This window comes from Erithacus rubecula (assembly GCF_903797595.1).
Source record: "Erithacus rubecula genome assembly, chromosome: 17".
NCBI lineage: Eukaryota > Metazoa > Chordata > Aves > Passeriformes > Muscicapidae > Erithacus > Erithacus rubecula.
Window position 1 is genome coordinate 10,642,774 of NC_136669.1, and position 13,943 is coordinate 10,656,716.

At 47.2% G+C, this 13,943-nt stretch overlaps 1 protein-coding gene across 1 annotated transcript in view; it reads left to right on the plus strand.

Moving 5' to 3' along the window:
- Positions 1–3,779: 3,779 nt before the first annotated feature.
- Positions 3,780–13,943, plus strand: part of CARHSP1 (calcium regulated heat stable protein 1) — a 35,038-nt gene continuing 24,874 nt past the window's right edge. The window contains exon 1 of the mRNA XM_079320799.1: positions 3,780–3,977. The gene's annotated coding sequence lies outside the window, so the exon portion shown is untranslated. The remainder of the gene's footprint in view (positions 3,978–13,943) is intronic.

Sequence of the window (13,943 nt, forward strand, 5' to 3'; positions counted from 1 at the left end):
TCAAAACTACAGATGATTAAGATAGTGAGAGCACACAATAACTTGTCAGATGCTTGGTAGGAAAAAAATTGATCTGGTAAAATAGAATGAGTGTATGCCATTATATAGTAAACAGCCTTAAGGGAAAGGCAGATGCCACTTTTTGGGGCTGGCACAATGGTGGGTTCCAGCCAGCACTGGGACTGGACAATGGAACATGGAGTGCAATAGAGCGCTCTGGACTGAAGCATACTTAATATGCCACATTTCAAGGAGTTATTTTTCCTCCTATTATTCTCTATTACAGTCTTATTGCTCTAATCTTTAAGAACCTGTTCCAAATTTCCAGGCACAGTTCACTCATGTCCAGCCTACACTCTCTGTCTCGTGCCAACCACAGATTTTAGATTAAATACTTCTGAAGCCCCATCCGGAGCTGGAGACCAGGATTGCCTTTGTGATGTGTGGAGCAATCCTAGAGCAATTCATGCCTTTTTATCAGAGGTGGGCAGTATTTGCCCTATGTTGACAAGCAGCACCCATCTAACTATTTGAGAGTTTTTCAAGCCACCTCATCCTTTCTGCTGCACAGAGACATGTATCACCCACCATTACTAATGAATCACATTACCTGATCCATTTTCCCCCTACACACTCATTTCCTTGACTCAAATTGTGTAAGTAATTGCACTTTGAATACTTTAAATGAATGAAAGGGGGTATAATGAAGCTATGCTATCAAGAGAACCTTCTGGTTTGTTGGTTTTTTTTTTTTTTCCTCTGTCAGGACTGCTGAGGGAGGTGAGACACAGCCCAGAGCTGTGTCTGAGCAAGCAGGAAAGGAGAGGCAGGCGAGCTCTGGACCTCCTCCTGCCCTCCTCCCAGCTGTGAGGTGCTCCTTGCTGGCCCAGCCCAGCAGCTCTGGCTGCAGGGAACATTCCCAGCCCTGCCTGCATCCTGGGAAGGAGCTGCCCTACCGCTGGCCACCCCACACCCGGGACAGAAGGAGCAAGGTAGGCACGTGGGCTGGAAATAATTCACTGCTCTCAGTCATTGTTCTGAGAGAAAGGAGAAGGGGAGGGAGACAAGTTGGAGTTTGGGGGAAGCTGGAACCTCTCCTGTCTCCAGCAGCTGTTGAGAAGAAGAGGTAGGCAAAATCCCATTTCTTACCTGGGGGTACACACACACACACACACACACTCACAGGGGGTCCCTCAAACCCCCATCTGCTGTTGAAAACCAGCCTGAGGCTGTGGGCATCCATTGCCATGGATCTCCCACGGGCTGTGCATTCCTGCCTGGGAAGCAGAGAGGGAAGCAAGAGGGACGATTCAGGAGTGCTGAACCCTCGAGGAAAGCACAACTCCAATCCCAAACTGACTGGGGACACTGCTTTGAACAGTGCTCACTTGTGCAGTGCCTTCATCCTCCTCCACCTCGAAAAAAAGGAAATTTCGGGACACAAAACACAGAAGAAAAATTTTCCAGGAATAAATATTTAATTGTAGCTTTAATTAATATTTTAAACAAAAGAAGTAATCGGTCCTGTAACTGTATCTTAGAAAGAGGTGAGATCTTGTGTGGAACAGAATGGGATGGAGAGGTAAAGTGCTTTAGAAGACAACCATGTGGTTGACACAGGAAGCTGGTTGTTGCATATTGTGAGACCTGTTCTAGATGCCCTGTCTCAGATCAAACTCACTGCGTTATGGGTCTTCTGTTTGTTTTTCCTCATGAAAAAAATTGCCCTGCTAAGATCTGTGTGTGGTAGTTTTATCACAAATTATTCTGTGCTATTTTTTGTGTGATTATGGCTGGATAAAGGAGTGTATACATCTGTCTCCTGATGTCACCTGTCTCCATATGTCACCTTTGTAATGATATGAGAGCATGCTTTGTCTGGTATCAACAAGTGGAAAAGAACTAGAACGGATTCACTTTCTAAGCTTGCTTTGTAAAACCATCCTTTTAAAATACTGCGGGTTATTATCAGCTAGGGAAATCATGCACGAATGGGAGCATTGCTAAAACTGGATGGTGGATGAAGGCAGCGCTCTTTGTCCCAAGGTCTCTCAGCAAATTTTGTGTCCCAGTAAAGTCTGTGGCCATTAACCTGGACTGGTCCTGCTGTCCCCAGGCCCTGTGTGACAGCTCTGCTCGTGCAGGGGATGCCAAGCACATCCAAACGACAGCAGTACGGAGCCCACGCGTGTGCTCTCGGCAGCGCACACCGCAGCCGCGCTCCGCGTCCCCACCGCAACCATCGGGAGCATTTACCAGGATTATTCACCTATAGCTTCGCCCGGTTCTACTGAGCTCTCAGGCCATGCCATTCTTGCCTTAATTCCCGCGCTGTTGTGGTTTCGTTTTCGGGCCGGCGCGCTCGGGGCCGCAGCATCCCGGACCAGTCGCGGCGCTGTTGGCCGAGCGCGGAGCGGAGCGGGAGACGGAGAGGGGCACAGCGGGGCGGAGCGGGGCTCCCGGGGCCGGAGCGGGGCGGAGCGGGGCTCCCCGGCCCTCCCCTCCCCTTCTCTCCCCTCCCCTCCCTTCCCCTCCCCGGCACAGCCCCACACCAGCGCGGGGAGCGGGGCCGCCAGCCCGTCCAGCCCAGCCCAGCCCAGCCCAGCCCAGGTGAGCGGGGTCTCTGCCGTGGGGTCACAGCGAGCATCCTTTGGGAGGTTGGTTCCTCGCCCCCTCGGGGAGTCCCCTTGAGGTGTCTGCCGCCGCGTTCTGCTCCTCCGGGGCGCTGGATTTATTCCGCTTCGGAGATGAGGGCCAGTTTCTCTCGTTTTGTTTTGTTTGTTTGTTTCGGTTTTTTAACACTTTCGCCTTTCTCTTGCGCTTTGGGGCTGGGGATGTGGCATTGTTAGTCGGGGAATGGCTTGTTTTAGAGATGAGAGCGAGACAAAGAGTGCTGAACGAGAGCGTTCAGCCACTGGGAAGAGAAAGGACTGGTTGCTCAGAGGGGCTCTGCAGAACTCGGAGCCTCGTTAGAGACTGTGGCTGTAAGTGAGCTGCCCGCTCTTACAGTCAGCGCTTCTCTCAGGAAAAGGGGAAAGCGAAACATGGGGGGAGCAACCCTTTCTGCGTGTTCCCTTGGATGTGTGTGCGTGTCACTTTTGCTCTTGTAAAGGAGCCTCCGAGGCTGATTTTTGGATCTGCTCCTCTGAATTTGGCTTTCAAGGAGGGGATGTGGAGTTCTTTTCTGATGCTGTTTTTGCTGGCAGTGTTGAGCTACTTCTGAGAAATGTTTGCAAAATATTTTGTGGTACAAGATTTGATTTCTTAGAGAGTGTCAGAAAACTTTCAGGCTGCTTTGACATGACTCTCCTAGTCGTAATTTTTGTGAGGTCAAAAGGGGTTTTTTGACTGCTGTTCTTAACCTTTACTTTCTGATTATTATCTTATGTTTGGCAAACAGAGTTTCTTTCCTTCTGTTGATTATTAATAATGGAAGATAGCAGGGCCTGTGAGTGTAACTGCAGAGGGCTTGGGCTTTCACAAATATATCTTATTATCACGTTAAATCTAAAGAGGCTTAACTAACATACGTATATATATTAAAAAAAAAAGTTAAAAAAAAGCCACAACTCATATGAAGACTTTGGGTGTATACAGAAAAAAAAAGCTGTGTGTGCCAAAGAAAGTGTAGGAAAGATGAGCCTGTTCTCTGACAATGGGTTTATTTTCACATTCTACGTGGGGGTGTAAAGGAGAGAAAACAGTTTCCTGCCAGTGGCCCTTAGCAGGGGCAGAGCTGAGGCAGGAGCTCGTCCCACGGCCCCAGTGTGCTGAGACACCCACTGTGACATAACCAGGTGTGTGCTTGTGCTGCTGCTCTGTCCCCATGCTCTGGGCACCTGCTGCTGCCTGCAGCTGCACCTGCACCCTGAGCTTCTGCCTCTGTGCTTTGCCCAGGGTTGTAAATATTTTGGCCAGCACCATCCCCTCCTTTACTTACAGAAATGTTTATCTGCAAGTGATTTGAAGTTGGCCAGGTAATGCTGCCTTCTGTCTTCTCTTGCAACTGTGTATTCCTGGGTGGTGCTGTCCTTCGGGTGAATGCAGGATTTATACTCAGTTAAGGAGTTAAACCTACCATGAACATGACTGCATCTGCTGCCAGTAGAGCTCCCTTACAACAAACTGCCAAGCCCTGTTTGTGCACCACACCAAATGTGGTTCCTGGGAGGAAATGTGGTGTGGGGGGTTCTTTCTAGGTGATAGGACCAGCAGGCTGTGCCAAGCCTGACAGTGACAGAAGTAAATAAATCCTTCTCCTGCTTCCATTTCACTCTGAGTGGGCTGTGGGGTGCAGAAGGAGTTGGGGTTTCTTTTATTGTGGCTGGGGTGTCTTTAGGATGAATGCTGAAGTTACTTATTGCACCTTTTTGTCTCAAGTTTCTGTAAAAGCCCTTTTTAAATTGCTGGGCGTGAAGTAGATCTGGCAGGGGTTGATACTAACTGCTTGAAACTTGGGAAAGACTAATGGGGATGAGCATTAGCAACATTCATTGATATTGTAACTGTTCAAGTCTAGGTTGATAAATATTCTGTCTTGTGTTGAGAGTTGTTGGTTAATCTGCCCCTCATCTGGAGGTTTCTGGCAGAGACTAAGGCGAAGAATTCAGCTTGAAAAGTGTAAACTCCACCAGCATCTAGGGGAAGGATGAGTGGGGATCACATCCCTCCCCTGGGGCTGGCAGCTTTCACCTCTTGGGGGCAAGGAGGCTGGGAACAGCACTGTGCACAGCAGAGGGGTGGCAGCCTTTAGGAGGAACAAAAATAGGAATGAAATGTTTTTCTTTCTGCACAACAGTTTTAAAAACTCAAATCCTGATTTTTGCAACAGGTTGATGTGGAAAACCAACCAACCAAAAAAAAAAAAAAAAAAAAAAAAAAAAAAAAAAAAAAAAAAACCAAAACAAAACCCAAAACAAAACAAAAATACCCAAACAAAAAAATCAAAACAAACAAACAAAAACCAAAACAGCTGAAACACTGTAAAGAAAGGTGCAGACGGCTGACTTGAGTTTGCATGTTGTGTCACTCCCCAGTACAGTCCAGATAAAATGAAATATAGAAAGTGTTCATCTGACTAAGTGCTTTGCCTTTTCTCTGAGCGGGGCAGAGGCAATTGTTCTGCTTCCTTCTCTCGCCGTGTCTTTTCCTCGTTTTTGAGGCAACTCCCAGGGCAGATCAGCGATCTTTGTTTCCTGCCCTGCCGCACTGATTGCGGCTGCTTTCGCTCGGGGGCTGGGGGTGCAGGAAACATAAAAACCTGGGGCTCGCTCCGCTCCGTGCCCCGGCTGTGCCGCTCGGCGGCGAGGCAGCGCTTCCAGACTGTCCGTGTGTCTGTCCGTGTGTCTGTCTGTCTGTCCGCGCCCTGGCGGCCGCGATGAGCCCCCGTCCGCAGGGACAGCCCCGGCCCCGGGCAGCGCTCCCCGCTCACTCAGAACAAGCAGATGCCTCTTGCCTTTGTAAACAGGCAGCAGCGAGATCACTTTCTGCCGGGATCTCGCTTTTCCCCTCCCCTTTTCACAGAAGATGCAGAGGTGGGATCGGATCCCCTGCGACAGGAGGTGACACCCCGGAGCGCCGTCCCCTTCTTGAGGAACAGAAGTGTTCTTTCTTTGTCTCTGCGCCGTGCAGAAGACACTCTTTGGTTTCTGTCATTTTTGGGGCATGTGGAGCACACCTAAGCGGTGTTTCTGGTGTCTGCCCCCCCGAGGGAAGCTGTAAAATGCCGTGTGAGTCAAACCGCATCTGCCCAGGCTTGGCTGGGGTGCCTCGGGCGAGTGAGGCGTGGGTGCTGCCCGGGAGCCTGACCTCACTAATGGACCTGACTTCAGCCTGGAATCCCTCCTGCTTCAGGGAAACCAGCTGCAGCCTGAGCTTCCTCCGGTGCTGCAATCCTGCCGATTGATCTCACAGCTTTGCTAGCTCTTCATTTGCCATTGGTTTGCACAGCAGCTTTTTTTGGGGGGGGGCTATTTAAAATATGAATATATATAGATATATATATGTAGACAGATATGTCATAAAGTCACCTATCAAATCTTTAAAAAATAACAATTGTCTTGGGCGTAATGACACTCACATCGAGGTTCTTGCATTATTAATGCAATGTGGAAACTGAATAGAAGTCTAAAGAATATGAACATTAAATATTTGATCCATGGTTTGTTAGGCTCTGCTCGTCTTGAATTGTGTATTTCTTCAGGGAGGAGCTGGTGATAGGGTCAAGGTCTTGACAGATGTTCAAATACTAGAGTGTTTCAAGGACAGCAGTTATGAATTTGGTCTTTGGGTGCTTGCCCAGCTGTTTGGGCAATAACTGGTGGCCTGTGATCACACTCCTTGTCCAGCACTGGGGTTTGGGAAGGTAAACCTGGCTGTGACCAGATAGCAGAGGGGTGAGGGCACAGAGAGAGCCAAACAACCTGCAGCTAAATCCCAAGGGTTGGGAACTGCTAGGGAGGGCTCTATTACCTTCCTCTGGAAAAAGCAGGCACGCCTGTGTGCACCACGTGTTCCCTACCCCGATGGCTCCACGCCTGATCTGATCACAGAGTGCTTTGTGCAGGACCAGGGAAAACAGAGAACCTTGACCTGGTGGCTTCTCTGGAATATTAAACCTTGCTGGTCCTTTGCCATGCCCCATGAGCAGCACATGACTGGGGAAGGGATGGAGCATTAGGAGCTAAGGCTGATCCCGAGGAGGGAGCTGGTGCTGGTGTGACTTTGGCTGGGCCAAATTCCTGGGCAGTGCCTGGGAGCTGGGGGGAAGCCAGGCTGGCCAGGGTGCTGATGGTGCCACAGCCACGAGGCCCAGAGGAGCATGGCCAGCATGGGCAGAACTCCACACCGTGCTGGCAGAGCTCTAGCAAAGGGCCTGTCCTGCCAAGCACTTGTCACATCATGCTGAGGACAGGCTGCCCTGGAGACACACTGCCTGCTGCAATTGCAGATCTTCATCACTAGCAGCAAAACCAAAGCATAAATTGCTGAGAATTGGAGTGGGACTGCTTCCAAAAGACTCTTTATCCAGTGGACTGTTGGGATAAGGAGGTTTCCAGCCCATGTGGTTCTCACCTTGTGCTCTCAGTGCTGGTTTTGGCCAGGGTGGGAGGAATGGTGAATTCTCTGCCATGAATCCCACCGAGTTCCTTCAGGCATGACTCTGCATCTTTAAAGTTTTCCAGAAACACTGCTTTTCCCAAGGTTTCAAATTCTTTGCCACTTGCTATTTAAGAGAATGCCCAGACAGAGAGTAGACTATGTCCAGGAAATAAACATTTAATCTTGCCTGCCCAGTGGGGGGAGGAATATTCTTTTTATGTCAGTCCTGGTTTAATGTTTGGTTTGTTTACATTGTACAGCCAGTCAGGCTGATGGAGGCCCTCTGGCAAAATGGACTGTGTTGCTTTATGAGCTCCTGCCTTCTCAGTGCTTGTTGTCTGCTGGCTTTCCCTTCCTGATATGATTTCAGAAGGCTGGTCAAAGGCATTTGCTTGTTTTCAGTTAAATCAGTTACGTGATAGAAGGAAGCCATGGTAGTGATTGCAACTTCTTGACAATTACTTAAAAGGATAAATGAAACTGCCAGAAAGTGTCGTCAAAGAATTTCCTGTTTACAAAATTTATACCTGTTACTGCAGTGTAAATACACATTAAGTACATTATTTGGATCTCCTCAGCTCATCAAGGCAGTGCCTGTCTGTGCAGGGGCAGGTCCAGAACAGGAGCTCTGCTGACCTAGGCAAGGAAAGGCAACATTTACTCAGCTGTGAAGACTGATTTTATTTTCTCCAATATTCAAAGAAAATCTAGCAATGAGAACTATTAAATATGGTGATAACCTCTTTGTGATGGAGGCTGTAGGAGGAGTTCTTGAAGTTATTTCAAACTATTTAAAGTAGTGGGTTTTTCATTTTACTCGTAGGGGAGAGACAGTAAATAGAGTGAATATGGATTTTGTGCTATATGGTGTTCCAGAAAGGGTGTTTGAATCTTACATAGGTTTCAGTTTCTGAATAAACATGCTCTTTTTTTTTTTTTTCTGTGGAGAAGGGTATTTTTTCCCTATCCTGGGAACTGTGTTAGTCCTAGAAATTATTCTCCAATGTATAACCAATGTTTAGAACACTAGGAGGAGAAAGTAATATATTTAAATATTTGTGCAGTTCCACTGTTTTCTCATACATTATTTTTTTACATTAATTTTTTTCTTTTCTCCCTGTACCAGGCTTAGACAAAAATGGTCTCTGTCCCTGGGGATGTGGGATACACTGCAGTGTCTTTTACCCATGGCAGCAGTGACTTCAGGACAGAGACTCAGTGCTGGAGCCCAGTCCAAGCTGAGTGTGGCAGAGCTGGTGCCCAGGCACTGCCAGCAGCATCCCAATATCCTGATGTCACTGTGCTGCTGTCCCACTATCTGTTTTTTCCATGCTCACTTCCATCCCTCAGGCTTTTCAGGTAGACAAACCTCACCTGAAAAACATCCCAGAGGAATAAAATAAGAAACAAAGGTAGGACAGAGCTGTCTCAGCACTTACAAAGCCTCATGGGGACAAAAGTGGTTTTGCTGGACACCCACCAGACAGGTACAGCTGAGGTCTGGGATTCTAATCAGATTTGTTCTTAAACATTTTATTGTGGCTGCATTGCCTGGCATGGATGCTGAGGAGGATCTCTCTCAGTCTGGGGTCTGCTGGCCACCAGGAGCTGGGTGAACCCACAAGGTGTGCAGTACCATGGCATGACTTGTTCTGGACTTGGGGCTTGTTCCTGGGGCAGGCACACCCTGAGGATTCTTAGCTGTGCAACACCGGGTTTCACACAAAATATTGCTCTACATAAAAATAACAAAGGCACTGTTAAACATATCCCTGTCTTTGTTTTTCTCAAATCTCTCTTGGGAGTGGGCCTGGCCCAGCTTCATAAGGTCATGGAGCTATTAGCATGTGGCTAAACAGGTAAATTGAATCAAAACAATCTTTGATAAAGGCTCAGTGCTGTTCCTGTCTGCAGTGTTTGCTCTGCTTGTGTGTCCCATCCCCTCTGTGATTGCACTTGAATAGATGCAGTTTTTGGAGGTAGTGATTGCTCTAACACACACTCAGTACAATTTTCTATTAAACACGTGCTTCTATATGGAGGCTTAGTTTTATACCTGAAAAACTTGCATGCCTCAAGACTTGCCTGTTTTTTTTTTTTCAACTCTAACATTTGATTTTTACCTTGCCTGAAAGTCTTGAGCTGCCTGTTCCCTTGCTGTGCCCTGTGCTGGCTTTTGAGCACTCACAGAGCAGCCACAAGCAGAGCCTGTGGTTCTGGACAGCTCTGTGTGCTCAGCACAGGCTGGGGCCGTGGCTCTGGAAGTCACAGCACAGTGAATGGTTTTGTTGATGTGTCAGGGGCAGAAATGTTGCCCTGTACACGTGCCCGTGCTGGCACTGTGGTTTTGCAGCACACAGTGACTCCTCCTGCATTTGACTGGCTGTGAGCACAGGGTGGCTGGGATGTGCTGAGCCAGAAAGACTGGTTTGTGCACACATGATAATCAGGGAGGGCAGTCTCTCTCCCCACAGGTCCATTTCCTCACTAGCTGGCCTGAACCATGTGTTGCCTGTGTAGGCTGGCTGGACCAGGGGTACTGTGAGCATTTTTGAGACTCAGGAATAACTTTTTTCCTAGAAGTTTAAAGTGCATCACCAGTGGTGTTTTCCAAGCTGCCTTATGGGAGGATGTGATGGAGGGTTTGTACAGATGTAGCAGCCAGGGGGTTTGGGGTGGTTTTTGGGGTGGCTGGTGTCCCTGTAGGCTGTGGGCTGTGCTCTGGATGCATCCCAGCTCTGACTGCACTTGTAGAACTGCCTGTCAGTGAAATAAATCACCCAGACCTCTGTAAAGCAGCAGCTGGCAGTGGGGATGCCAGCATTGAGCAGGTCTGTAAGGTAAAATACAACATTTTCTGTTTGGACAAGGAGTTTGGTTATCTATGCTTGCTTACATATTCTCTGTTCCACAAGTTGTTTGGTTCTGTAAGAAAAGCCAAACCTGTGCAACACATTATTTATGTAGTTCTTACCCTACAGGCACCAGTTAAACATATTAAGGCAATTTCAGCTTGAGAATTAAGAGATAACCATCAGTTTGACTAATGGTGTTGATGGAGGACTTGCCTCCTGCTGGAGCATGAGGACACTGAGAGGGGTCTCAGGGTCACAAACACAAATCTGTGTACAGCAGGGAGGGATGTATTGGAAATTGTGTTGAGGGATGGTAATGGAGAGAAGAAAAAACAGAAATGCAATTGTTAAGTGGGCCAGTAATCTTTAAAAATATATATGTAATTTTTTTTTTAAATTTCTCCATTAGAATTTAAGTCTATTATCCCATCAGATGCAGAGCATTTTCTGTTTCTTAAATTATTTCAGTCAATTTTATATCTTTTGGTCATTAATTGCCACAGATGTAGGTTCATGATTCTGTCTCTGTCACATACCTTTAGTTTAATTGATTTCTGAGTGATCTACTTGAAACAGACTCAAGTTACTAGCCTGGCATGCTTAAAAATATGCACAGAGAGTGCCAGGCAGTGAGATTGTGCATTGGGGTAACCAGAAAGCAGAGCCTGGCCTGTCCCAAAGGGCATCTGGGGTCTCTGGGTGTCTCACAGAACTGGTGTGAGGATCAAGTTATTTTTGGGGTGTTTTTTGACTTTGTACCCTGCCAGCTGCATCTTGCTGGAATGCTGGCAGATGAAATACCCTCAGAGGATTTATTTTTTTTCTTTGCCAATACATTTATGCCTCATAAATTTCCATGGTTATAGATCTCTGTAATGTGAACTGTTTTCCCCTATTGAAAATGTTGATTAGGGAGGAAACACAGTGAACTAATTGTTCTGAGTAACACTTGAGCCACATAAATATTTCAGGGGATTTCAGTAGCCTTAAAAGGCTCAAAGTTGCACATGAAAAAACTTAACCACAGTTGTGCCTGAAGTTTTGTGATGGGAGAGGAGGCTGAAAAGGGGAGAACTTTTGAAAAGTCTGTAGGGATTTACATATGTATAACTTCTTTATAATAGTATGACACTGTATAACCCATTTGCCTTGTAGATGAGCCTTAAGGTGCTTAGACACAAGACACATGAGAGATTTTCATGTTTTGGTATAAATATTTTCTGCCAAATGAAATAAATCCTGGAATAAATTCACAGGGGATGCTCCAGCATGGGAGCAATGGCAGAGGGGAAGCTTCAGACTTGCAAAAGCCCTGAAGGAGGAGCTGGGTTCCAAAGCTGCAGAGCAAGCACTGGAAGGGACAGAAAGTTCCCTTTTCAGCCATATATTGTATTTTATCAGGGGAATACATCAGCTCACTGTGACTGAGCATGTTAACAAGTCTAGGATGAGACATATGAAGTGCTGCCTCTGCTATCCCAGAGCAGAGTTCCCAGCCCTGGCTGATGGAGGAGTGATGAAGGCAGCAGGAGCCTGGAGTTCTGTGCTGGGGACCATAAACATTGAGGAGATAATATCTGCTTTCTGGCCCAAACCAGCTAGCTTGTTGACAAAGCCAAATCTTCAGAAATATTTGATACTAGTAGGGTTTATTGTCTAAGAAAGAGCCTGGCAGCCATTCAAATGACAAATTGAGGAGTGCTTTGTTTAAAAGGGCATAAGGTTTTTCATTTGTACTTGGAAATTTTAGGGAGGGCAGGGGGCAAGAACACCAGAAACAGCTTGTAACTCTTCCTGCTCTCTACCCTCCTTATGTCACTTCTGTTAAAAAAATTAATGTTTGATTTATGAATAAGTCTGTACACCCTTTCTTGTGTGCTCCTCTAAGCTAATGGTTTTTCCCATTTGTTTATTTACATATTCCTTTTCCTTTCCTTCTCAATTTCTAATTTGCTGTTTCCTTTTGGTCTCACTGTCCTTTCTTAATTTCCCTGTAGAAAGGGCCTCTCCTCACTGTCCACTAAAAGGAGTGGAGGTTCTTTTTCATAGACACTTAAGCTTTGGGACTCCTTGCCACAAGATCCTGCAGAGGTTAAAAGATTATATGAACTCAGGAAGGGCCTGAAAAATCTTATAGGAGGTAATTAAATATACTATGTAACCTTTAGTTTGCCATTTTTTTAAATGGGAATGCAGGAAAGGTGTTGAGAGAGCACTGTGCACTCATATTTAACTCTGACCTAGCAGCCATACCTGGCTATCAGTGCTGGATCAAAAAAAGTCATTCTGATGCTCCCCAGTTTTACTGCAAGGGTCCTTTGTGATCTCCCTTCATACTTCCCTGTACCCTTATCCCAGCTGTGTGAAGGCTGGGGACACTTGCTCCTGGAGGTGACCTGTTGTGTCCTTGGCTGCAGGGATGGGACTGGATTGGGTTATGTTGGATTGGGTTGGATTGGATTGGGTTGTGTTGGGTTGTGTTGGGTTGTGTTGGATTGTGTTGGATTGGGTTGTGTTGGGTTGGGTTGTATTGGATTGGGTTGGGTTGGACTGGATTGGGTTGGGTTGGGTTGGATTGGATTGGGTTGTGTTGGATTGGGTTGTGTTGGATTGGGTTGTGTTGGGTTGTATTGGATTGGATTGGGTTGTGTTGAGTTGTGTTGGGTTGTGTTGGGTTGTGTTGGATTGGGTTGTGTTGGGTTGGGTTGGGTTGTATTGGATTGGGTTGGGTTGTGCTGGATTGGGTTGGGTTGGATTGGATTGGGTTGGGTTGTGCTGGATTGGGTTGGGTTGGATTATGTTGGGTTGGGTTGGATGGGGTTGGATTGGGTTGGATTGTGTTGGATTGGGTTGGATTGGGTTGGATTGGACTGGATTAGAGCTGGGTTTTGGGAGCTGGGGTCTGTGTTTCTGCTCAGGTCCTGGCACTGGCAGTGGCTTTGGGAGCAGCTGGGCAGTGCAGGGCCAGGGTGTCCCTGCTGCTGGGGCTTGGGTTTTGCCCCAGGCTGCCACAACAAGCCCAGGTGGAACAGCTTCTCCTGGCTGCTTCAGGCAGACTTCAGCCACAAGATACGAGCAATGCCTAAAGCTCAGGCTATCAGCTCTTTTGTGAGATCATCTTCTGCTTGCAGCACCTTCTCAGCCAGCTAAGAGATTCTGGGAAAGCTGCACAGAGGTTCTGCAGGCAACTTTATTTCTGTCCATGAAAGAGTCCAGCAGCAGTCTGAGTACACAGAATATCAAAGGGGTTTTTATAGGGTTGGGTGCCTTAGAAAATGGACCAATAATATTAAAGACTGAAAAACTATCCAACTACTTAAAGGTTTTAGGTGAAAGTAACAATTATTTATAGGAAGAAAAGGGTCAGTTAGAGCACTAAAAGATAATGCAGGGGTCTACAGAGGGGGTGAGATATTTCTAGCATGAGTCACTGTAAGGAAGCAATTTCTTATCCAAGGGACGATTTTCCAGGGAGGCCCTGAAAGGGATTCTGCTTCATCCACAGTGTCCCTGCTGCCACAGGAGCTGGCAGCTCACACAGAAAGCAGCTGGCAGACTAAATGCAAGGCAGGATGCTGGGTACCTCAGCCCAGGCTGGTGCTGGCTCTGTGCCTCTGGATGTGCTGCACAGGGATAGGTGTGAGAGCCCATCCACCTGCCTGGTTGGTGACAGGTGTGGTGTCCTGCCCAGGTGAGAACCCCCCTACAAGTGCACAGCAACTGAAGTCACTGGGCAACACTTGCACCAAATTACCACCATCATCTTCAACCATCATCTTCATCCTTGCCTGGGAAGAGCTCCCAGTGCTTGTCTGGAACCCGTCACTGCCTGTCCAGGCTTGCAGTTTCAGGGAAACTCAGAGAGTGTTCCACTCTTGCAGTCTGTTTTTAAACAAAAGGAGTTGGGTAGGTGAGGTTTTATGAGCAAATTGAAGGCTTGGACTGCTGTGAGAGAGTGTGAGGGAAGGTGTGCTGGTTTTGGGACAG